The 27,527-nt window shown below is 35.5% G+C and overlaps 1 long non-coding RNA gene across 1 annotated transcript in view; it reads left to right on the plus strand.

Annotated features, from left to right (window-relative positions):
- The first annotated feature begins 2,375 nt into the window (after nucleotides 1-2,375).
- LOC144306083 (uncharacterized) overlaps nucleotides 2,376-27,527 on the plus strand; it is a 55,791-nt gene continuing 30,639 nt past the window's right edge. The window contains exons 1-2 of the long non-coding RNA XR_013373115.1: nucleotides 2,376-2,413; nucleotides 24,977-25,068. This is a non-coding gene — a long non-coding RNA (uncharacterized LOC144306083). The remainder of the gene's footprint in view (nucleotides 2,414-24,976; nucleotides 25,069-27,527) is intronic.

The following is a 27,527-nucleotide window of genomic DNA, read 5'->3' on the forward strand; positions in this document are numbered from 1 at the left end:
GGAAGGCACTAGACCTTTTTTTCCCGTGAACTGGCTTCAAAGGTGGTTGACTAATTCCCTATGTGCCTGTGTAGGCCAGGTCCAGAAGGTCAGTAAGCCAGTCAGACTTGGAGATTGGATTAAATACGTTGCGGGGGGGGGGGGGGGGGGGGGGGGGGGGGAGGAGAGTGGCAGGATGTGCAGGTTTTGGGTTCAGTTGTACCTGGGTTTGTTTTATCATCTCTTTACTCATTTTGCTAACCTATGTCTACGGTTATAAAGTGGGAAAAACACTGTCCATCGATTAAAGCATCGAGCACCTTGTTTTTGGTATTCACAGGATCACCTTCCAAAACCTTGGTGAGCAATATGGATGAGACCTCTCTGAAAGCAGCTTATTCAAAGGTGACTTTTGGTAGCACAGCTCATCTCAGTCCTAAAGAGTCCTGGCTGTTGTCCCCAACCCCTGCTCAACTTCAGGGTGTCCTGTCTTCACTTTGCTGGGCTTGGTCTTAACAACAGCTAGGACCCAGCCTGTCTAATTTCTCACCTCTGACTTCTCTCCCCACCTCTGACTTCTCTCCCCACAGTGCAGTGTCCCCATTCAGCTAACATTTTATTTTGGATATCAGGCCTGTTTAGGCCTACACACTTGAAATACACACCCCTTTATTCATTTGCTTGGGCTTGGAACATTACAGAGTTCATCTACAACCCAGAAAAACAGCTATTGACATGCTTGTCTTTTTTTTTTTTTTTCTCTTCAAGTGCACACACATGGAGGTTTTGTAACTAAGTAATTAAACCCCTAATATATTTTTACTTTGCTTGTTTTCCCATGTAATTAAATATTCTTGAATGTGATTTCCCTGTTCATATGGTAGCCTATCAACAAGATGTATGATAATTTAACTAAATCCCCGCTATTTTGTATTTGGATTATTTCAGTCATAGATAAATCTGTATAAATATTGTTATGATAAACTTTGGTCCTGGGGAAAGGAGGTGTTTTTTTTTTTTAAATGTCAAACTAAGTCATTGTCTGTCGTTACCATCTCTACAAAATGCAGTGCATACCCCACATATTTAAATTAAGACCTCTAGTTATTCTTAAAATACAAAAATTAGAAAATGAGCCTTAAGTGATTGCTATGACTTTCATGATCGATGAGACTTTGCTTGTAAGGTTCAAAACTCTTCTGCTTTCTGGGTTAGAAACTAACCAGGAAAAGGAAGGGAAAGAAAGGATTCTGGCCTTTCAGTAGAGACCTTGGAAATCACCTTGCCTGTGTTAAGATGAGGAAACAGGCCCAGAGAACTCTAGATCATGCAGCTTGTTATTGGCAAGGCCCAGACAAAGCACATGAGTTCCTTTCCTCCCGCCATACCACCTCCCAAGCTACATAGCTTCTTTAAGTGAATTGGAAGCATCTGCTATTAAAAGGAGCCTGTGACCTGACTTTTACTTATGAAAGAACATATTGGGCTGGCCTATGACATCTAGAAGGGAAGGTGGCATCCATCCCCAAACTGCTGTAGCCTCCACTTCATCTCGGCAGACATTACTAATTACTGCATCTGTTTCTGAGACCAAAGAGGGTCTTAAAGTCTTTTTCAGCTTTTGTTTCAGGCAGCCACAACCAATTGGTGAATTTGGTTTATTAGCTAGGATGTATTTACTGTCCTCAAAGTGAACCACGTTAAAAACTTAAGTGATCATTGTATGTTTGTTGCTTTCCCCACAACGTGCCTAGTACGTTGGCTCAGTACACAACGTGCCTAGTACGTGGCTCAGTACAGAGATGATTTTCAACTGGCAGGCCATGTCCTCCTAGTTGGGAGTTAAAGGGGCTAAAAAATAAATAGCCCCAAAAACAATAGGAAAAAAAACCCTCCAAGATAAGGAGAGTGTAAGGAAGGAGAAAAATATTTGAAAAAGCTTTCTGGGTGATTGTTATGCCTGCACTTAACCGCACTTGCAAGGTACTGCTTGGCACCATTTATTGTTGGAAATTTCCTTGTGAAATTGTATTTCTGATTCAGGCACCTAGTGCAATGCAGTGTGTGTGTGTATGTGTGTGTGTGTGTCTAAATGCGACCATATATTTTGTATATAATGCGTCTGATTTCCCAAGACCTACATTTCTGAGGCTGAGGCATGTGGAGTTTGAGGTAGAATGTGGCGACACATGTGCCTTAACATCAACAATCCCATTGTAATAATCATTTCCTTGCTGTGAGCGCTGAAGTTCTGATACCTGGTAGTAAGTTCGGATTATTTTTCTGGGCAGGAGAAGTAACAATTAGCAAGTGTGATGTTTATTTTAAAAGGGAATTATTACATTCTGAAAAGTAAATGAAGCCTAAAGATTTTTTCCTATTGATCTTCCTTTTGCAGAGTGACAGAAGCACAAGCGTAGGCAATTGACTTTCAGTAAGTATCCCCACATTTAAAGAGCTACACAAAGATGCCCTAGCAGTTAAACCTATGAATTTTGTCTTTTTTTTTTTTTTTTAAAGAACTATATAGATCTGGTTTCACATTTTCAAAGGAGTCCGATCCTGACTTACTCACAAATGTGTACATTGACTCATTGGGTATTTATTGGGAAACTACTAGATAGAAGCTGTATTGGTCACTTGGAATAACTAAGGTGAATAAAAGCCCATGGCTACAGCCCTCAAGGAACTCCTGCTCTAGCAGGGAAAGCCAAGCAAGTAAAGGAGAAAGTAAAGATTGCACAGGCATTGTTCTCAGACCCTGACCTGTGCAAGAGGGATGTGTTGATGGAGACCTGAATGCTGATGGCCTTTACTGTGTCAGGACATACTTCTAGAAGTCTACCTTGCCCCCTTGACAGAAGAAGCAAACCCATGTTTGCTCTGGACATAATATTTGGAAGGATACCTGGGACTCATTCTTAGGATCAGATGACTTAATATTTACCATGATAGTCACTAAGCATTTTTTGATTCCCCTTGAGTGATACTTCTTGTCTTTTGCAAGAGAAGAGAATGACATTTTATCAATATTTTATTAGGGGATTTTATTTATTTTTATTTATTTTTTTAATTAGGAAGACGCGTCAGAAATAGGAAATGCGGCTTGCTGAAGCCATGAATAGGAAATGAGGTTTTTTTTTTTTTGCTCTCAGTGTTTTATTTGCTAAGTTAGCAAGTTTAATCTCAAGATAATTTAAATAGTAGTTAAAGCTATCCAGATTTATTTCATTTACCTTTTCAAAAAAATGCATGATTTTAATATTCATGCTGGTTTTCTATGAATTCAGATGTCGGAAGACCTTTTTTTTAATGTTTTTTAAGTGAATTGTTAGTATTTTGCAATTTTCCATTGTATAGCAAAGTCATTTGTGTACGTAGTTTAAAAAGTGAAATAGTGCTAAAATATTTAGACCAAAATGCATGTCTCCTATATCTCTTTCTGTCTGCTTAGAAACAATCACTTTATACTGTTTTAGTACTTTACCTTGGTATTTGCCTTCTACATAAGTAAGTATGGGTGTGCTGCATTCTTTTGAATAACCTATTTTAGATATCTGTGATTTACTATTATGGTAGCTGATTTTTTTTTTTTCATTCTGAGATTCCTTTTTCCTTTTCAAATCTTTCCTAGCCCATAAATTTCTTCTCAAGGCTTTTACAATGATGACTATGGACATAGTCCCTGCTCTTCCAAGTTTTTTATAGTGATTGGATGTCCTTTGTATAAACCTTTTTGTTTTTCTTAAATTTTAGTTTAGTTTTTTTTTTTTTTTTTTTTACAAATTTTAGTTTTTAAATATCTAAAGGTTTGAACCTTTGTCTACGACTTCAACTACTTTCTGATGTCTTTGAAAAAAAGTCGCACAATGTAATTTTTCCCCAAGACCAAACGAGGTAACAGACTGCTTGTTTTTCCTGGAAACACCTCCTAAAGGTTTCTGTCTTCTCTCTCCAGTGTGGACTGCTTGATGGTGAAATCTACTGCAAAGCTTTTATCCTGCCACTTTCCTGCTTTCCCAGATCTCAGGAAACCCCTTTGCTTCTCTTTCATAATGGGGGAGGGGAGAGTCCCTGTTTACTGCTTTATACCTTAATCATAATTAAGCATGTCCTCCAGCAACTTGAGAGAGAATACAGTTTGTACATATATTGGCTGAAAAATGTTTTAATTCTGCTATCACCTGTGACTTTGCTTTGACAAATAATTCTTAGATGCCAACTGTTTTCCCTCAGAGTGGGGTTTGAAGAGTGATCAGCATCTCCCTTCTTGTCTATGACCATCTGCAGGCACTTGGTTTTGACCTTCCTCCCACATAGAAGTCATTTTCACCTACCATATGTTGTGTTGAGGGTTACGTCAAATTATTCAGTGGTTTTCAGCCAGAGAAGGGTGTAGGCAATGGACCAACATAAAGCAAATTTTAACGTCTGTACTCATTCTTTCAAATACCTTTTATCTATACTTATAGGTAACTATGCCTTTTACATATAGTTAATAAAAGGATGCTTTGGATTACTTCTGCCATTTGTAAATAATTGGGAATGCTCTTGTTTAAAATGGTGCAATCTGGCCCTTTGAGAGCAATGTTTCACAAAAAAAGACAGGTTAGTCATGCAGGGCTTAGGCAACTTACTAACAATGTATAAACAGTTTCTTTTCTAAATTAGATTTGAGCCCTTGAATGGTAATTTTGAATGATTAAATCATTTCCTGCACAGATAAGCCCACTGATTCTATTTGTAGTATTTTATATGCAAAATATCAGTACATCGTGAATAGTCTTTTTAGCCACAAGCCTTTCATTCTAACGTTTCTTAGGTACCTTTTTTTCTTTAGGTAGAACTATTGAGATTTATAAATCTTGTAACCTAAAAGTAAAGGCAGTATTGATGATAGGTCTTCTAAAAGGCAGATGGAAAAAAAATAAATAAAAGGCAGATGGAAGTCATCTAGATGTAGGGTGATAATGGAGCTTTTTTTTAAAAAACCTAAGAAAGAGCTACAATGATAACACACAAAAAGATAAAGCCATTTAATGATGACCAACTGGGCATGTTGGAGGGTGGAATATCAAGTGAAAAACCTATTAATCTTCTATAACCATGGTTGAGGAAAGAGGAAGAAAGGACAAATTAAAATATTGAGAATATTTGCTAAATTATTCTAAAGTATTTAGAATAATTGCTTTGTATCTTATGTTACACAATGATAATTTCTTAAGAATTGGCAGGTATCCAGAATGTGGAAGGGGTGGTCCAAGATGGCAGCCTGGCAAGATCCTGAACTCAGCTCCTCCTGGGAATGCACTGAATCTACAGCTACACATGGGACAGTTCCCTCTGAAAAAGAGCTGAAAACTAGCTGAGCAGCTCCTTCATGAAAACTAAATTGCTATTGACTATTGTATACATAGGCTCTTATATGTGAGCCTCGTGATTACCACAAAGCAGAAACCTATAGCAGATACAAAAAAGATAATGAGAAAGGAACCCAAGCATAGCCCTAAAGAAATCAAATCAGAAGGGAAGAAAACAAGAGAAGAAGAAAGGAAAAGAGAGGAACTATAAAACAATAAACAAAATGGCAATAAGTACATACCTATCAATGATTATTTTTAATGTAAATGGACTATATTCTCTGATCCAAAGACACAGAGTAGCTGAATGGGTAAAAAGACAAAAAACAAGACTCCTGTTTATGTTGCCTGTAAAAGACTCACTTCAGATGTAAGGAAACAGGCAAAGTGAAGGGCTAGAAAAAAATATTCCATGCAAATGAAGACAAAAAGCTGAGGTAGCTATACTTATATAAGACAAAGTTGGACTTAATTTAATTTTATTTTTTTAAAAGATTTTACTTATTTGAGACAGAACAAGAGAGAGAACATGAGCAGGGGCAGAGGGAAAGGGAGAAGCAGACTCACCTATTGAGCAAAGAGCCTGATGGGGGAGACTCTATCCCAGGACTTTGGCAGAGTGACCTGAGCCAAAGACAGATGCTTAACCGACTGAGCTACCCACGCACTCCCTGACAAAGTGGACCTTAAAACAGACTATAATAAGAGACAAAGGCATTACTTAATAATAAAGGGGTCAAACAAGAGGATATGATATTTGTAAATATTTACATATTCAAACAGCATCAAATAAAGCAAATTTTAGCAGACTTACAGGGAGAAATTGACAGTAATACAATAACAGTAGAGATCTTGAATACCCCACTTAAATCAATGAATAGGTCATGCAGACTGAAAATCAATAATGAAATATTTGCCTTAAATGACAGATGGACTTAATGCATACATACAAAACATTCCATCCAGAAGCAACAGAATATGCATACCTCTCAAATGCACTTGGAACATTCTCTAGGATAGATCGTATGATAGGCCATGCAACAAGACTCAAGAAATTTAAGATTGAGATCATGTTAAGCATTTTTTTCTGACGACAGTGGTATGGAGCTAGAAATCAATGGTAAGAGAACTGGAAAAATCACAAATATGTAGAGATTAAACAACGTGCTACTGAACAACCAATGGGTCAATGAAGATATCAAAATAGAAATCAGAAAAATTCCTTGAGACAAATTAAAATGGAAATACAACATACCAAAATCTATGAGATGCGGATACCCAAAGGTTTTTTTGCTTGAAATCTCTATAACAGCAGTTCAAAGAGGAAAGTTCACAGGATGCAAATCTATCTCAAACAAAAACAAAAAAACAAAACTATGAAACAATCTAACTTTGTACCTAAAGGAACTATAAAAAGAACAAATGAATCCCAAAGTTAGTAGAAGGAAGGAAATAACAAAGATCAAAGTGGAAATAAGTGAAATAGAGACTTAAAAGGCAGTAGAGTAGATCAATGGAATTAAGAGCTGGTTCTTTGAAAAGATAAAATTAATAAACCTTTCACCAAACTCACCAAGAAGAGAGTTCAAATAAATAAATAAAAGAGGAAAAGTTACAACTGATAACCACAGAAATACAAAAGATGATAAAAGATTACTTTCAAAAAAAAAAATCCGACAACCTAGAAATAAATTCCTAGAAACATATAATTGTCCAAGACTGAATCATAAAGAAATACAAAATGTAAATAGACCAATTACCTGTAAGAAGATTGAATCAGTAATCAAAACCCTCTCAACAAACAAATGACCAGGACCAGACCAGCTTTGCTGTTAAATTCTACCAAACATTCAAAGATTTAATCCCTATCCTCAAATTTTTCCAAAAAATGGAAGAGAGGGGAATTCTCCCAAACTCACTTTACAAGGCCAACATTACCCATATACCAAAACATTGCAACAAAAGGAAAATTTCAGGCAATTATTTTTGATGAACATAGACACAAGAAGTCTTAACAGAATGTTAGCACACTGAGCTCAACAATACATTAAAAGAATCATACATCATGATCAAGTGACTTTATTCCAGATCTGCAAGGACGATTCAACACGCACAAATCAATCAAGGTGATGCACCACATTAACAAAATAAAGGATAAAAGTTATATAGATGCAAAGAAGATTGATGAAATTCCTTACTTATGTATGTGTGTGTGTGTGCACGCTCACACACACGGGTACGTGTGCATGCCGGTAGGAGTGGAGAGGAGGGAAAGAAGGAGAAGAAGGTGAGGGAGAGAGAGAATCTCAAACATCCTCCATGCCCAGCATGGAGCCTGACCTGGGGCTCAGTCTCACAACACTGAGATCATGACCTGAGTTGAAGTCAAGAGCAGTTGCTTGACTGACTGAGCCACCAGGTGCCCTTCCCCCATTTTTAAAAGAGAAATACTGATTTTAATTCAACATAAGGTAAGCTCTAAGCATCTGTCATCTTCAGTCTAAAATTTAGCAAAAACTGTTGAAACAAGGCACAATTTCCCCCATACTTGTTACGTGGCTCCAGTTACAAAAAAAAAAAAATTATGAAAATGTTAAAAACATAAAAATAGAAGTCTGTGATTTTAAAAAAATGTATAAAAATTTCCTGCAAAACCTGTCAACGTTGTTCCTTATCCTACAAAATAGCACCAGTAAGATGAATAAAAGGTGTTAAAAACCATTACGGCAGCATTTCTGAAATGCAGTTTCCCGACCTCCTGTTCCCCCTAAAAACAACTTCTCATGAAATACAAAAGGACTTTAAAATCTCTGGAGGGAAAGTCAGCTTTTACTGCAGTTTCCCCCTGCAATCTCTCTTAGATAAGGAGAAAGTGAGGGGAATGTGCTTGTGCCCTGGCTGTCACTGCTGCTTCTCAGTTTGGAAAAAAGGTGGAGGATTTGAGATGTCATATTTCTCATGTGAGGACTGTGCCAGGGTAGTCTGGAAGGTACATTCTGGAGGCATGGGGGATGTCTTGCCTAAGTCTCCTCCTTTGCCCCCTTCACAGGAGGAAGAGGGAGACCGTGAGAAGCCATACACCTGCCTGCATAATATACAGCAGCTTGTAGCCCATCCCATCCCCTTCCTTAGTTCTCCAGAAGGTTCTATGGCAGTCCCTGGGATGGATTTAACTAAGGGTGGACCTCCCCTTGGGTTTGGAGGGGAAAGTAGCTCTGAATGTGATGATGAGGTCATCCCTGTTGAAATCATCAAAGTTATGAAAAATACATAAGCCCTGACAGTGGGTCCCAGCCCTTTTTACTGAGACCAGGGGAAATATGTTGAGTAAAATTCCAGAAAGACATAGGCATCATTTCCTCTTCTGCTAGTCCTAGAGAAAAAAGACACCCAGGGTACTTAAAATGTCCCTTAGGTACATCAACATTATGATAAAAATTCAACAATGTGGCTATAAAGAGAATGTACCTCAACATAATAAAGGCCGTATATGACAAGCCCACACCCAACTCATAGTGGTGAAAAGCTGAAAAGTTTTCCTCTAAGATCAGCAACAAGACAAGCATGTCCATTCTCACCACTTTTATTTAGCATACTATTGGAAATCCCAGTCAGAGCACTTAGACAAGAAAAAGACAAGACATCCAAATTGGAGAGGAAGTAAAGGTGTCAATGTTTGCAGATGACATGATTTTTGTATAGAGAAAATCTTAAGGACTTCCTCCCAAAACTGTGAGAACTAATAAATTTAGTAAATTTTCCAAGTACAAAATCACTGCAAGAATCTGTTGTGTCTCTATATCCTAACAATTAGCTATTAGAGAAATTAAGAAAGCAATCTCATTTATAATTATATCAAAGAGAATAAAATGCCTAGGAATAAATTTAATCAAGGAAGTGAAAGACCTGTACATGTAAATTTTAAGACATCAACAGAAGAAATTGAAGAAGATGCAAGAAATTGAAGAAAAGGAAAGATTTTGTACTCATGGATTGGAAATATTAATATTGTTAAGATGTCCATATTGATCAAAGCAATCTATAGATGTAATGCTGCCCATATTGGAATTCCAAAAGCATTTTTCACAGAAATAGAACAAATAATCCTAAAATTTGTATAGAGCCATGAATCACCTCAAATAGCCAAAGCAATCTTGAGAAAGAAAGCTAAAGGCATCTGTGTTCTCTCATTTTAAATTGTACTAGAAAGCCTTAGTAATCAAAAACAGTATGGCATTGGCATAAAAACAGACACATAGGTCAATGGAACAAAAAAGAGAGTCCAGAAATGAGCCCACACATGTATGGTCAACAAGTTTATGACAGAGAAACTAAGAATATACAATGGGGAAATGACAGTCACTTTAATAAATGGTGTTGGAAAAACTGGGCAGCCATATGCAACGGAATAAAATTAGACTACTATGTCATACACGAAAACTACCTCCAAATGTATTAAAAACTTGAATGCAAGATCTGTAAACATAGAACTCTTCAAAAAAAAAAAAAAAAACGAAAATGAAAAACAAGTGGTGAGTTCCTTGACATTGGCTTTGGCAATGATTTTTTGGATCTAACTCTAAAAGCAAAGACAACAAAAGCAAAAATAAACAAGCAGGACTACATCAAACAAAAGCGTCTGCACAGCAAAGGAAACCATCAACAAAGTGAAAAGACAACCTACTAAATGGGTGAAAATATCCACAAATCATATATCTGATAAGGAGTTAACATCCAAAATATGCAAAGAACGCCTACAACTCAACAGCAAAAAGCCAAAAAAAAAAAAAAAAAAAAAAAAAGATAAAAAAAAGGTAGAGGATCTGAGCAGACATTCTGCCAAAGAAGACCTACAGATGGCCACCAGGCACATGAAAAGATATTCAACATCACTAATGATCAGGAAAATGCAAATCAAAACCACAATGAGATATCCCATCACATCTGTTAGAATGGCTATTCTCAAAAAGACATGAAATAACAAGTGTTGTAGAGAAAAAGAAACCCTCGTGCATCGTTGGTAGGAATGCAAATTAGAGCAGCCACCATGGAAAACAATATGGAGATTCCTCAAAGAATTAAAAATAGAACTATATGATACAGCAATTCTACTTTTGGCTATTTATCTAAAGAAAGTGAAAACATATCTTTGGAAAGATACATGCACCCCTAAGTTCATTGCAGCATTATTTACAATAGCCAAGATTTGGAAACAACCTAAGGGTCCATCAATGGCTATATATATAAACTTAAGTCATGAAAAAGAATAGCATCTTACAATTTGTGATAACATGGTTGGACCTTGAAGGTATTATGCTAAGTGACTAAGTCAGAAAGACAAATACTGCATGAATTCACTTATATATGGAGTTGGAAAACAAAACTCGTGGATACAGAAAGCAAAATGGTGGTTGCCAGAGGGGAGTGCGTTTGGGGGCTGATGACACGGGTGAAGAGGTTACAACTTCCAGTTACGAAATAAATGTCATGGGGTTGTAATGTGCAGCATAGTGACTATAGTTAACAATATTGTAGTAAATATTTATAAGTTGCCCAGAAAGTAAATTTAAAAAATTCTCATGACAAGAAAAAACGATATAACCATATGAAGAAGGATGGTAACTAGATTTACTGTGGTGATCATTTCTCAGTGTGTATATGTGTGTGTGTGTGTGTGTGTGTGTGTGTGTTTTGAATCATGTTGTACACCTAAAACTAATGTAATGTATGTCAATTATACCTCTTAAAAAAGAAAGAATTGGCAGGTAAGACAAGCCTGTTCACTGAAAGGTATGCTTGTCATCTTGTGGCTTTTCATCTATAAGAAAATACAGTCATTCAATTTCAATGTATGTTGAATATATTGGGGAAGTTAGAGGCAATAAGCCACTGAACCTACGTTGGGTAATAATCTGAATTATTTCTATATATAGAAATATCCGATTCAGATGGTTACCTCTGTGGAATGCCTTAAATATCATATAATAATTTTTTTTTGTTTTTTTTTCATATAATAATTTTTGAAGGAAAGGAATCCATAGAACAGAAAAGAGGAATTTAAATGTTAAACGTGTCTTTAATGCAACCATCTCTACCAAAACCATCAGCATGTGCTGAGTGTCGGGAAATCGTGAATTAGAATCTTGATCCTGAGCCATTTCCTTCTTTTGTTTTGAACCTTTACCAAAATTTTGTTCCTTTATAAATCATTTCCATTTGTAGGTGATCTTCAGGATCTCCAAAAATAGCATACTGCTTCAGTTGTCTTGTTTAAACTGTTGCATCACACGTAAGCAAAAAGGTTACAGAACCGAAGCTCAGAGTTTTTCCCTCCCAATTATTAGATATTCCTTCTTCCCCATTTTATATTTGGGCATTTTCTTCTTGCCAATTTTGTCACCATATATTTTTAATAGTTTTTTTTCTTACTGTAAGCTATCTATCTGCCTCCATCTCTCCCCCCACACCTTTTTTTTTTTTTTTTTTTTTTTTGCTTCTGGCAGACTTTCATTTACCTTGATACTACCATTCTTCTACTTTGCTCTGTATTTATACCCCTTGTTGTCTATTCAATGGTGTTCAGTTTCAAATATCTGATCTTCACTACAGTGATTTTCTAGCTTTGTCATCCAAGAGGAAAATATGTTTCACAGGACTCTTGGAATTGTCTACTTTTGTAAAGCCATCAGAAGTTCCCCTACTTCAGTAAATGGAATACTACTTTAAAAAAAAAAAAAATCTATCTTCTTTACCGCCCGCCCCCCCAGAATTTTGCTTTTACTTCAACATTTATTCAATGTAGCTATCAATCAATTACCAAAATTTTTGTTTTTTTACTGGTGAAAGTCAACAATCCTTTGGCTCTTATCACGGAAACTGTGATCTAATTTATATAACCTCCTTAAAGCTAGGGCTATGTAGTGATCACAGCAGCGAATGCTTTCTTGCTGCATACCCTACCATGACCAGACATCACTTTGGTTGCTTCATATGTGCAAAATAATTCTCACAACAGCTTTCATTTCCTCAGTACTATTTTTGTCCCATTTTAAAAATGGGGCAGGCTCTGAGAGGTTAAGTGATAAAAGAATCTTCAAGAGTTCCAATGCAAGATGGATGAAACAGATAGAAATAAGGCCCATGTAGAATAATGTCCAGGTTCACAGCTAATGGCAAATTTCTTATACTGCTAGGAAATGGTCTGGCTGAAAAAGATAAGTATGATTTTCCCCCTATCTGCTTTAAAATATGAAAGTAATGTGATTTTAATATGCCCACTTTTGAGAGGAGACAGTGGCCTGTATACATTTCTTTTGCCTTTGATCTGATAAAATTCATTTTTTAATATAGGTCATTTCAGAGAAGATTCTTGCTTATTAGGTAAAATATACTAGTAACAAAAGAGGCAAAATTTGTCCCATCTAGTGAAAAAAGAACATTAAAAAATTTGGAGAAATATTTAAGCACTGGGCTGTCGGGGATTTTACCAAAAACCCAAAACTGAGTCTTTAATGTTATAGGCTTGAGTTGTCATCGCCCTTGGAGGAAAATAGGCATATTTGTTTTTTTCTGCAGTTATGAGTACAGCCAGTTTCACTGTGGCATTGATGGAGTTAGCTGGCTTCAGCTGCTGGGTTTTTGCTATTTTCAAGATAAGAGCTGATGCAATCATACAGAAGCTCCTGATATTTATGTAGATGTACTCTATGGCTTGAAGAATTCTTCTCTACCTAATTTCAAATCACTGCTAGGCATGGTTGGGCCAGTACAATGTTTCTCAATTTCTTGGAGCTTTGCTACATATTTCTACCATATAAAAGTCAAGGATGTATTAAATTAAATCACCCATCTCCTGATAATAAGATTGGTGATTGCCGCTCTTACATCAGAGCACACTCTTATATCCACAACTGAAGATGTCAAGCATTTCTGTCTCTATCAGAGCAAATTTAAGTATGTCTGAATCAGGGTTCAAATAGAATACTTTGCCAAATATTTATGTTTATTTTATATATTAAGAACATAGCCTTGAAAACATTTTTTAACAAAGAGGAGTTCCTTTCGACTTGTGTATCACTGCAACTGTGGTGACTCTGAAATCAGAATTTTGTAATATTTTTGATTCATGAGAAAGAATAGCATGTGTTTTGCTCTTCTGTAGCAATATTGGTTCTGCAGAGGAGGAGGTAGTAAAAAATTTATTTTTTCTGAGTACACTAAGCAGACGTGAATCAGAAGACACATGGGAAGGAAATATATGTTCTTCTGAGCACTATTTTTGCAAAGGCTCTTTTTGGCAGTAACCACATTTATGTCCCTGTCCTTTACAATATTCTGTAATTTCTAATACCACATAAAATAAATTTACGCTTTCCTCTTCAAGTCAGCAGTTGTAGGTTCTGCTATCAATCCCTCAAGTTAAAGTATATTGTGTGGTTTGAAGCAGCATGATATAGTAGCAAGAGCATGAGACCAGGAGTCGGAAGTTCTGGATTGAGTTCCCACTGGACCATTTACTATCAACCAGGACAAGGCTTTTCAGAGTCTCATTTTTTTGACCCATGTCAAAAAATAATAATCTTTTACTATCCCACAGTGGCTTTGTATATCAAGTAATAATGCATGTTTAAATTGTTAGGTCCTCCATAGATAATTTTGGAGGCTTCTGACAACATACTAGCTTTTCTAAATCCAGGGCTTATTTTATCCGGGGTCGGGGAGGGAGGGTGAGGGAATAGCTGATAGATGTACTTGACCAAGGCAGACAAAGTTATTGGCTGTCAAGAGAAATCGGAAGTGTTTTATACATCAAAAAAAGTCTTATATTTTAGAGGTGAATAGCATCTCCAGAAGCTCTCCAGTTGTGAGATATAGAATTGCACCAATTGTAGTATTATTTACAACTTATCTAAATTTGAAATATTTTATATATGCCATGTAATCAAAGGTAAATAAAATGAATGATATTTTTAATAGATGCCTTCTACTCTATTAAAATTATGGGATGCTTTTGTACACCAAGAATATAACTATAATGTAGTTTTGATAATAGCATAAATTATTTATTCTTCCTTCATATGATTTTTAGTGAGTTATTTCTTGAAAAAGATTATTTAAATTTTTAAGTAAGGAGGTATTATTCAATGCAAATGTTTTATTTCTAAGCCTCATAATTTTTAAAGAAAGAACATAAAGGATATCTTCTTGAGCTATTCATAATTACATAATCTTAGTGGTATAGGAGAATCATAAATTGCAATCAAGATTAATCTGGTAATTGGATTTTCAATCATGCATAGATTCAGTAGTATCTCCTTCAAGAATTAGAAAGAGGACTTTAAGTGGTATAGACTATAAGTTCACAAAGTAATCACATAATAGTTATCTATAAAATATCTGTAGTCTGATGTTTTGTTCTTTACAGCATAATAAAATTACGTGAAATCAGAACTTAGCTCTGAATTTGTAAACTTGCAAAACTATATAACATTTCAGGAAATATGTTCTAAAAAGTAGTCAGAAATCAAATGTCAATTCAGGATGACTAACAAAGAGATGATGATTACCAAGAATGTTTTTCTTTTTTTCCTTCCTAGTTCATTCGTTCTCTCTCTCTCTCTCTTCCTTTGTCATTCTCTATTGGAGGAAATCATCCTATCTATAAACATCATTATCCTCAAAATGCTCAAAATAATTTTCAAAAAAATGCTTATTCTTTTGTCTCTCATTGAAATTTTTACACTGCTTATCAAAAATCTTTACTTTTTACACCCTACTTTTTATACTATAAACGTGTATCTGTCAAAAAACATTGCTTCTTAAGTAAACATTTACTGAAGACCAAGTCTATTACTAGTCATATATAGGCTCTATGCAATTCAAGGTGAGAAGACATAGTTTTTGATTCATGAGGCTAAATTTTCCTGATTTAAACAAATTTAAGAATTATTTTATTTTATTTTTTAATTAAAAAAAAATTATTTATTTATTTATGATAGTCACAGAGAGAGAGAGAGAGAGGCAGAGACACAGGCAGAGGGAGAAGCAGGCTCCATGCACCGGGAGCCTGATGTGGGATTTGATCCCGGGTCTCCGGGATCGCGCCCCGGGCCAAAGGCAGGCGCCAAACCGCTGCGCCACCCAGGGATCCCTAAGAATTATTTTAAAAGGCAAAATAAATTTTAACATCTGAGACAAAGCCAAATTATATTTTATCACTTATCTAACACAGGAGGGTGTATGTCTGTCAGTTACATATCACCATAACAAAACTTATTGGCTTAAAAATGAGTCATATTTCATGAAGCTATGGCTTGATTGGATTCATCTGATTCATGAGGCTGTGCTTGATTGTATTCAGCTGAGATTGCAGACATCTGTAGATTTGACTGGGTTGAGTCATTTAATTCATGTTGGTCATGTGACTGGCAGTTGGCATTGGCTACACAACCACCTTGTGTCTTGGTTCTTCTCCATGGGGCCTCTCAATTTAGACTTGGGTTAGACTTCTGAGAACCTTCCAACGGACTTCCAAAAAAAGAGTCGTATTTCAAGCAGCAAAGGATGAAAATGCTTTTGAGGCAAAATCTCTTGAAGCCTGGTCTCAGTAGTTACACATTATCACTTGTGATGAATTCTATTGATTGAAGCATATCATTAGGGTCAACCAGGTCCAGGGGAGTGGAAATAAAGCACACATCTCAATGGAAGGATGGATTGGAGAATGTGGTCATCTTTAATCCACGGCAGGGAGATAGTTCTCCATGTTTGGTAAGAAATTGTCACGACACCCTAAACATAGTTTCAGATTCTACCATTACTTAGATGATTACTTGCTTTTTCTAAGCATCCTTCTTCATTGCTTATTGATTCAAGACAGAGTTTATTATATACATAGAACATTGTGACTTTTTTTTGGGGGGGGGTGCCTGAGTGGTTCAGTCAGTTAAGCATCTGACTCTTGATTTCCACTCACGTCATGATCTCAGGGTCACGAGATCAAGCCCTGCTGCCAGGCTCCATACTCAGCACAGTTTGCTTGAGATTCTCCCTCTCCCTCTGCTCCTCCGCTGACTTGCACTCTCCAAATAAACATTTTGATCTGGCACGTAGCTTTGGAAAAATATGTGTAAAATAGCCGCAGAACATTTACAGTCAGCACATAAAAATAGAAGAAAAAACATATTGTTTATGCTCATTGTTGGGTTAAATTTGATGGGCCAACATAAATTTTGATCATTGTTTTGTTTTTTAAAGATTTTATTTATTTATTCGAGAGAGAGACAGAGAGAGAGAGAGAGAGAGAGAGAGAGGCAGAGACACAGGCAGAGGGAGAAGCAGGCTCCACGCAGGGAGCCCGATGTGGGACTTGATCCCAGGTCTCCAGGATCATGCCCTAGGCTGAAGGTGGCACTAAACCACTGGGCCACCGGGGCTGCCCTTATCATTGTTATATCCACTCATCATAGTATAGATTTTTTGCCTATTATTAGTCTTTCTCTCCTCATTCCTTAGTATAGATTTATAATCTGTATTTATAATCTAACTAAAAGACTACATTTCCAGTTGTCCAGTGCAGTTAACTATGTGATTAAATGCTAATGGTCAGTCACAAGATGTGTTCAGTGAAGAAGAACCTTCACGTCTACTTTCATTTTACTGTTCAAACTGGATAGATTTGCTAGACAAGGATCATACCCAGATATCATGAAGTGGGAAGCCAAAACAACTCTGGCTCCCTGATGACATTGTGGAGAGCCTACACCAGTTCAGGACTGCCAACTGCAGAATTTCTTTTATGCGAGATAAACTTGTATTTTTTTGTATAAGCTACTTCTGTTTTAGATTTTTTGTTTTTGTTGTTATGAGGAGCCAAGCTTAATCCCACTTGATTTATCTGCTAAGCAAATCCTCTATCTCAGATTTAAACTCAATGAAAATTGAGTCAATGTTGATAAATATCTTTTCTATGGGTGATGTGGAACATGACTCTTGTGCTTTTGTGTGTTTCTTTTGTTTTCTTTTGGGCCCAGGCACTAGTTTGGTGGCTGCAATGAAAGAAACATTGTGTGTATACACGCTCATTTATATGCGAGAAAAATTAAGAAAACTTTAAAGCTGACCTCAGATAATATTCTGATTGTTGTTTGTCAAGTCATAATTTGCCAAAGACTATAGCAAAGAAAGTTGATTGTTTTATATTTTTTGTTTTGAATATTAGAGCACTACTGAGAGTCCCAAGCAGAAAATGAGTACATCTAACTAAAATTAAAGAGAAAGTAAAATACAACTAACATATAATGTTTGATACAAAGAAAATTATGCAATATTTTTATGTAAATAGAATTTTTTTTCAAAGGCAGTGTTTAAATTTTATTTTTCTTTCAGTAAGGGGGTACTTTCCTCAATGAGTGATGCAATTTTACGCATAATTTTACAGTGAAAGGACTTACATCTTTCTCTGCTTGTGCACTGGATTTGTTTTACAGTAGGTAAACCAGTGCCCAAGCTGGTAACCGTCCCTACAGCACTCCTTGATGACACCCTTGGTCTTGAACTCCAGAGTAAACTGCAGGCTGAGTAGAAGGCTGCTGGGGAGAAGCAAGGGCACAGTGGCCACCATCATGTTGGGTTTTGCACCAGTGGGACCTCTAGCACGAAGTGGTCCCGCGCAGGAGGGGTTTTATGGGCACTGACTTTGGTGGAGCAGAAAGTTCAGGGAAGACACCAGCATTTCCCTTACAAACCCAGTTGCCATATTGTGGTTAAATCTGGGAAGAAGGTGCCCTGGAAGTCCAGCAACAGTGTGTATGCACCTTCTCAATAGAAATATTTAAATACAATCCTGAAAGTTTATTTTTTTCATTTGAATTATAGTTTTATGCTTATAGTGTCTACTTTAAAAAAAATAACAGACTTTTTGAGACAAATTTAATTCATATGCCACAAAATTCACTATTTTAAACGTACAATTCACTGGGTTTTAGTATGTCCACAGAGTTGTGGGACCATCACCACTATCTAATTTCCAAACACTTTCATAACCCTACAAACATTACATAACCCTTTCATTTCCTATTTAGCCCTACCTCCTGCCCCTAGGGAACATTAATCTACTCTTTGTTTCTATAGATTTGCCTATTCTAATCACTTCATATATGTGGAATATATAATGTGGCCTTTTGTGACTGGCTTCTTTCACTTAGCATAATGCTTTCAACATTTATCCATACTGTAGCATTTATGGGTACTTCACTCTTTTTTATGGGTGAATAATTTCCATTATTCAGATCTACCATGTTTTGTTTATCATCAGCACATGGATATTTGAGTTGTTTCCACATTTGGGCTACTATGAATAATGATGCTATAAATATCTGTATATGAGTTTTTGAGTAGATATATGTTTTCATTTCTCTTGGGTATATACCTAGGAGTGAAATTGCTGGTTATGGTAGCTCAATGTTTAATCATTTTCAGAACTTGTAGACTGTTTCCCACATAGGTTGTACCATTTTACATTGCTAGCAGCAGTACATGAGGGTTCTGAGTTTCCACATTCTCCATAACACTTGTTATTACCTGACTTTTTGATTCTAGATATCCTAGGGCCTGTACAATGGCAACTCATTTGGGTTTTGATTGGCATTTCCCTGATTACTAATGATACTGAACATCTTTTCATGTCCTTATTGGCTATTTGCACATTGCCCTTGGAGAAATATTTATTGATTACTTCTGTCTATTTTTTTTATTCAGTTGTCTTTTTATTATTGAGTTGTAAGAGTTTTTTTTTTTTTTTACTTCTAGATACAAGTCCCTTATCAAATATATAATTTGCAAATATTTTCTTCCATTCTGTGACTGTCTTTTTACTTCATTGTTGGTGTCTTTTGAAAAAAAAAAAAACCCAAAAACAAAAACAACCGATGGTATTTGATTAATCTATTTTTTTTCTTTTGCCACTTGTGTTTATATTGTCGAATCTAAGAAACCATTACCTAATCCAAAGTTATGAAGATTTATTTCTATGTTACCTTTTAAGAGTTTTACACTTTTTACTTTTACACTTAGGTCTTTGATCCATTGAGTTGATTTTTAGGTATGGTGTTAGATAAGTATTCTGCTTCATTCTTATGTGTGTGGATATCCAGTTCCAGCACCATTTGTTGGAAAGATTATTCTTTTTTTTTTTTAATATTTTATTTATTTATTCATGAGAGATACAGAAAGAGGGAGAGAGAGAGAGAGACAGCAAGAGAGAGAGAGAAAAGCAGAGACACAGGCAGAGGGAGAAGCAGGCTCCATGCTGGGAGCCCGATGTGGGACCCCAGGATCATGCCCTGGGTCAAAGGCAGGCACCAAACCACTGAGCTGCCCAGGTGTCCCAAGATTATTCTTTTCCCATTGATTTCTTGGCACACTTATCAAAAATCAACTGATCATAAATGTAAAGATTTATTCTTGGACTCTTAATTCTATTCCTTAATCTAAAAGGCTAGCCTGTGCCAGCCACACTATCTTAATTACTGTGGAGTTCTAGTAAATTTTGAAATTGAGAAGTGTGAGGTCTCCAACTTTGCTTTTCTTTTTCAAGACTGCTTTGGCTATTCTGTGTCTTATATATTTCTATGTGAATTTTAGGATCAGCTTGTCTACTTATGCAAAAACAGATAGCTGGAATTTTGGTGAGAATCGTCTAAAACCTTCAGATAAATTTGGGGAGTGTTCTCATCTTAATAATATTACATCTTCCATCTCATGAACATGGGATGTGTCTTTCATTTATTTAGTTCTTCTCTAACTTACTTCAATGATGTTTTATAGTTTTTTGGGGGGAAGTACAAGCGTTACACATCTTTTTCTAAATTTATTTTTAAGTAGTTTTTTTTTTTTCCTTTTAGTGTTATGGAAATGTAATTCTTTTCTTAACTTCCTTTTTTGATTTTTTATTGTTAATGTATATAAATACAACTGACTTCTGTATAGTGCTCTTGTATTTTGCAACCTTGTTGAACCCATTTATTAGATTTAATAGTTTTTCTGTGGATTTGTTATAATTATCTGTACACAAGATAATGCCTGTATGAATAGAGATAGTTTTTACTTATTCCTTTCCATCTGGATGTTTATCATTTTTATATTGATTGATTGATTGATTACCTAATTATCCTGGCTAGTAACTCTATTACAGTGTTGAATTGAAGTGGCTAGAGTGGACACCCTTATCTTGATCATAGAGGGAAACCAGTCTTTCAACAATAAGTGTGATGTTAGTTGCAGATATTTAATAAATGTTCCTTATCAAGTTGAAGAAATTCACATTTATTCCTAGTTTTCCTTGCGTTTTTGTAATGAAAGGATTTTGATTTTGTCAAAATTTTTTTCCATCTATAGAATTGACCATGTGGTGTTTATTCTTATTCTAGTAACATTATTTATTACAAGACCCTTTCATTCCTGGAATAAATTCTACTTGGTCGTGGCAAATAATCCTTTTTATATATTTCTGGATTCCTTCTGTTATATTGTGTTGATAAATTTTATGACTATATTCACAGAGGATATTAGCCTACAATTTTCTTTTTTTGTGATGTCTTTGTCTGGTTTTGGTATTATAGAGAAGTTGGAAAAATTTACTCCTATTTTTTCGGGGAGTGTTGATGAAAGATTGGTATTAATTGTTCTCTAAATGTTGGGTAGGATTCACCAGTGAAGCAATCTGTGCCTGGGCTTTTTCTTTGTGGGAAATTTTTGGTTACTAATTCAATCTCTTTTTCTCATTATGGATCTGTTTATATTTTTAGAAATTTTCTTCATGAATTTCAGTTTTTATCTTTATAGGAATTTGCCCATTTCACTTAGGTTTTTTTTTTTTTTTTTTGGCATAGAATTATTCCTAGTATTCTCTTTAAATCATTTTTATTTCTGTAAACTCAGTAGTAATGTCCCCTCTTTCATTTCTGATTTCAATAATTTCAGTCTTCTCTCTTTTTTTATTGGTCAGTCTAAGGAAAGTTTTGCCACTTTTGTGGATCTTTTCAAAGAGCCAACTTTTGGGTTTCTTGATTTACTCACTTTTCTATTGTCTCAAATACCTATTCTGATATTTATTATTTCTTTCCTTTTGCTTGCTTTGGTTTAGTTTGCTTTCTTTTTTCTAGTTTCTTAATGTGTAAGGGAAGTTATTGATTCAAAATCTTTTTAATAGGGATCCCTGGGTGGCGCAGCGGTTTGGCGCCTGCCTTTGGCCCAGGGTGCGATCCTGGAGACCCGGGATCGAATCCCATATCAGGCTCCTGATGCATGGAGCCTGCTTCTCCCTCTGCCTGTGTCTCTGCCTCCCTCTCTCTCTGTGACTATCATAAGTAAATAAATAAAAATTAAAAAGAAAAAAAAAAAAAAAAAAAAAAAAAAAAACAAAAAACAAAATCTTTTTAATATAAAAATTTAGAGCTATGAATTTCCTTCTAAGCACTGCATTGTTGTATCATATAAATTTTGGTACATTATGTTTTCATTTTTATTAATATAAAAGTATTTTATAATTTCCCTTGTTATTTCTTTTATCAATCCATTGGCTATTTAGGAAAATATATATTCTTGATGCCAGATTACAAGACAAAGAAGGGAAAAATAAATGCCAAATACAAATTTTAATAATTTATAGTATGAAGCAGATCCTACCTTAAAAACATTACTTGCAATTAATAGAACATGCCATTGCTCGTATTCATCTTGCATCTGTGTTCCAAGATGGTACATATTCAAGATGTATTACATATTCCAAGATGGTATGGCTATTTCTTTTCAAGGTTTTATCATGTTTTCAGTCTTTATTTCTTCTGATTTGATCCCAGTTTTCCTGACTGTTCAGCAATCAGTGAAATATAGCAGTTTTTTTCTTCTCCATCTTGAGGGAGTAATGAAGACAGCAAAGAAAGTCAAATGTTTATTAAATCTTCTACTTTCAGCATAACAGGAATTTCAGTAGAAAAGATCTGAAATTTAATAGACTTGTTATGTTTTGTGTTATTTTAAATTATTCCAAAGCCATGTGGTAGGGAAATTGTTTCTATTTTACATATGAGACTCAGAAAAATTGAGTAATTTTAAATAAAGTTTCAATAATTATATATCTGGGATTTGAACCCACTTTTGTGACATGTTTGGTCTCATATCCTTTCCACTGTATCTTCCTCACAAGAGACAAAGGGAATGACCTATCCTGATTACATTTGGGGGTTTTATAATAAGCATTAGGACTATACCAGCCATAGCCAGGCTGTACAACCTGTTCTCTACTTTCTCAAAACTCTCACTTGTTTTTCTTTCCTTTAATTCTTACCAAAATGTTCTCCATCAAATGATCCTCCTCTCAAATGTGTTGATTTTTAAAGTGTTTGATATCTTCTTCACATATAGCTCTTTTCTCTATTTGATCGTATTGTTACATTATCAACATTTTAGCCACAGTTTCCATGTCATTTATCTTGGAGATACCTAAGATAATATGCATAATTTGCTATACAATTGTGTCTCCATTTTCCCCATGTTTTGTTCCAGTATATTTGAGGTTAAAATGATTGTTCTTATCACTTAATCCTTTTCATTCTTCTATTTTTTCTTTTTGCTATAGCTATTGACCTCTCCATCATCTCATTGTCATATTGTTATGGTATTATCTCCATTGCCATTGTCAGCTTAAAACTTATAAGTGGTTAAGAGGGTGGATTTTGAAGCTAAACTGTTAGCTTCAAATTCTTGCTCTGTGTCTGACCCCAACTGTAAAAACAGGAGGAAGTCACTTCACCTCTTAAAACCCAACTCATTAGGTTACTGAGAGCTTGGTTACATAGACACGTATAGAGTGCTTGGACAGTGCCTAGCATAAAGTGTTCAGAAGCATTAACTATTATTTTTGTTATTGCTATTATCTGCTACAATTCATGGAAATATATAATTTTTTCCAATAAAGCTATGAGCTGGAACCTAGCCTTCTAATATTTAAAAAATTTCTTTTAAAAAGATCTTATTTATTTATTCACAAGAGACACAGACATATAGGCAGAGGGAAAAGTAGGTTCCTCATGGGGAGCCTGATGTGGGACTTGATCCCAGGACCCCAGGATCACACCTGAGCCAAAGGCAGCTGCTCAACCACTGAGCCACCCAGGTGCCCCACCTTCTAATATTTTTAAAAGAATTTCTACATGGTACCAGTAACTTCCTACAATTTCTTCATTTTTTTCACTATTGCATTTGTAGCTTTTCTTGAAGAAACTCTCTCTCTCTCTCTCTGTATATATATATATATATATATTTCTTCCAAGTGGATAGTATACCATAATGGAAGAAGCTAGAATTTTTTTGTCTTGAAAAGAGTTTTGTAAACTTCATAGAGCCTGATTCCTCTTTGTTTGTCAAGCACAGGGCAGTCAATGGTCCTGCAGAAGATTTGGGTTACCTTTAATGGAAGGGATGCATCCTTGTATAGTTCTAGCAAGGCTCACTTCCTCTGGTCTTTTCCCTAGCCAATATCTTCACAGTATTTTGATTTTCTCACTATTGGAATTCTGCATCTTCTCTAATTTCTCAAGTCTTATTCTTTTGCAAAGAGGCCTTTGTCAGAAAATCAAAACATAAAGTCGCATTGGACCTTCTGTTCAGCCTTGAGGTAAAATATAAGCATTTATGTTTCCCCACAGATACAACTGTATATCCTTTAAGAATGGGAGTTGGGGGAAATGCTTTTGGTAAGAATCCTCATTAGCTCTTCTGGTTATCAGTTTCCTTTTCTTCTCTACATTTACTTCTACCCAACCTTCCAAATAAAGATAATTCCAAACAGCAATAGCTTTCCTCAGCAATGGCACTAAAATAAAAAAAAAAAAAAATCTGAGGCACTTGTAAAATTATAGTTGCCAGGGTAAGATCTTTGATACCCTGAATCAGAATTTTTGAGTATAAGGTTGCATAGGTAAGTATTTTTAAAATAGCAGCCAGAATATATACATTTTCTATATATTTTTTCCTCCCTCTTCTTGATATGCCTATCAGTCCAAATGATTTCTTTGAACATCTGGGTCGGTCCTTCCTTCCTTCCTTCCTTCCTTCCTTCCTTCCTTCCTTCCTTTCCTTCTGAAAAATTTCATACCTTTGTCTATGAGTCTGCCTTCTGGAGATTTCCCTGCCTTATTTCCAATTTATCTATTGAAAAGTTTATTTCAAAAACATTAATTTTTGAGTGCTCTTGTTTTCTAAATATTACCATTTTATGCTCTCCCCCCCCCTTTTTGTCTTCTCAAGTGGTACATTAGATTTGTTTAGAATTAGCATGGCTATGGGTTATCTAGACCTAGAAATATTTCCTGGAAGCTGTAGGATATTTAAAACAATGATGAGGAAAAAATACATATAAATTTGGAACCCTAGAGAATATTCCTGACTTTAAAATTGTAGTGAAGAAAATGTCTTTGCCGTTCTATTACTAAAATGCTAAGATTCTTAAAAATCATCATTCCAATTTTGTTCTTATTCTCTGCATGCGATATCCCCTTGAATATCTTTGAAGATACAAAAATAACTTCCCTTTTATCTGGGATCATTTATCTTGGTTTTTATCTTTAATATTACAGATTTTTCTCAGCTTCTGGATGTTGACCTTGGATATTCAGTCAAAGTCTAGAAAGAAGGACTGATGGGTGAAAGCTCTACGTGTACAGTCAAGGTTGGTAACACCAGGCTTTTAATTTTTTTTTTTTCCAGAGTGAAAAAAAATATATATAGTGAAAATACTAAATTGAGGGAGCAATCACAATGTCAGAATCAGGAGAGTTACACTCAAGGACATGAATACATTCACCAGCTATCCTTAGTTATTCTAAGATCACCAATGCAAGTATGGGGATATGACAGTAGGGTGAGAAAAGACTCAGCTTTTCTGTATATACGCAGACTTATACAGTCAGTTGCCCTATTTTCTGCCCCACCTCCCTTTCCCTTCTGTCCTTTGTTTTACTTGTTCTTTGTCTTAAGTCTAGAGATTTGATTAGTTCTCTGTGGCATTGAATCCATTTTGTTTAAACTCTAGGCTACAGCTTCCACAATTTTGTCTCATTTGTCAACATTCCTCCATCTGTTTTTCTCTTCTACAAATATGTTGAAATAGCTCATCTGCTGAAGACCTGCATTTTATGTTAGAGGTCTTTTATCCTTCACTGTCTTTGGAGTGGGGTTCAGTGAAGTGAGGAGACAAAACAGATTCTCTGTCAAACTCCAATCTTGGACATCTAATCTATCGTTGCTCTCTAGTGATTCCAAATGATGTTTTCTATCTCTTCTCAGACTGAGCCATGAATTCAGGTTTGACTATGTGATATTTTGATAATTAGTTTGATAATGTGATGCTCCAAGAGCCTTTCTATTCCTGAGATGCCCTCTCACCAGTAGAGTTGTGGATAGCATCTTGGTATCTTCCTTTGCTCTGACCAACGTGTTCTATCTCTGCCCCAGATTTTCTAGTTTCTGACATTGCCACACAATTTTTCCCCCAATTGATTATTTGAATAGAAATCTGGTGGAGTGGAGTTAAATGTTATTTAACCTGGAAATCCTTTCCAGGTCTTTGATTTAAAAATAAGGACATTAGGGTGCATTACAAGGTACAGTAAGGTACAGTATGTTAAGACAGTAGCATAGGTAATAAATGACAAAAGCAGACTTACATGTAGATTTTCTGACTCTTTTCCCCTAATGCTCTTTCGTTCATACTACATCACTATTACCAACTGGTTCTGTGCTACTGACTGGTTCTTGAAGCATGAATTATTTCAGGGTAACTGACATCATGGACCACAAATATTGATAGTTCATTTTATATTTATGTCTTAAATTCTGACTGTTGAATTATTCGTATTTATGTTGAGCTAAAATCTATAGCCCAGTAACTAATACTGTTTGGTGTTGACTTTTTCTTAAAGTAATAAAAATAAGTTTATATATTTTTCAAATAGTGACCCTTAATTAACAGATTTGCCCTCTTTGTTTTTTAATCTTTTGACTCATAAGTCTTTCTCTTTTCCTTCTCTCAGCAGATTTCTTTTTGAATTTTTAGTTATGGTAAAATACACACAATATAAAATTTACTCTCTTAACTATTTTTAAGTGAACAGTTCAGTAGTGTTAAGTACAATCAGATTATTGTGCAACTAATCTCAAGAACTCTTCATCTTGCAAAACTGAAACTCTGTGCCTAGACAACAACTCCCCATTGCCCCTTCCTCCAAGCCCCTGGCAATATTTCTACTTTCTAACTCAATGTATTTGACTATTCTAAGTACCTCATTTAAATGGAGTCATATGATATTTGTCTTTTTGTGGAAGGCTTATGTCACCTAGAATAATGCCCTCAAGCAGTTCTTTTACAGCAGGATTTCAGGCCGCCTAACCTCCTCTCTTACTCCTCTGAATTCCCTTCTGTTTGTCCATATCCCACTCAAGAAGGTGAGTCCCAAACAACACATATTAATCCAGGCATAGTCTGAAAATCAGAGAAGAGAACTCACCGTGAACATTATATTTCTAATAAAGAATGTGTGAGATTTTTCGATTGCCTCCTGCCACTGTTGACTCATATTGAGCTGTGCTATCAACTCAAAACTGCTAAGTCCTTTCAGCCACTTCTTCCCTGCCACCCCTGGGCTCCCACACCACACCATTGTGTATCACCAGGCACGAAGAACATTAGAAATTGCATATTAAGGCCATAATGAGATTTTTAAAATCTGCATAGGGTCTGCATGGTGAATGAATTTTCTTATGCAGTTTCTTCTATAATAACATTTCATATTTTCATTAAACTTTGGTCCAAAGGTAGAATGAATATAGTGACTTCAGGAGATAGAAAAGAGTAAAAATTATGAATATGCACTGACCCTGGTCTCCAAATGCATGTTCTATGATGATCCAGAATTACTATGCTGGGCACGTTCTTTTTATCCCCCCACTTAAAGCACAAACATATGAAATTGAATTTTTTCTTTGCAAACACACATTAGTTTGCATTTAACAGGCTAGCAGTTCTCAAAATGATGTCAAGCCACATTTATATAACTGTGATAAAATGAGTGGTGAACCTCAGTATAGGTCATTTGTTACTAACAAGAGTACCAAAGCTTATAAATGAAT

Source organism: Canis aureus, chromosome 36 (genome assembly GCF_053574225.1).
Source record: "Canis aureus isolate CA01 chromosome 36, VMU_Caureus_v.1.0, whole genome shotgun sequence".
Taxonomy (NCBI): Eukaryota; Metazoa; Chordata; class Mammalia; order Carnivora; family Canidae; genus Canis; species Canis aureus.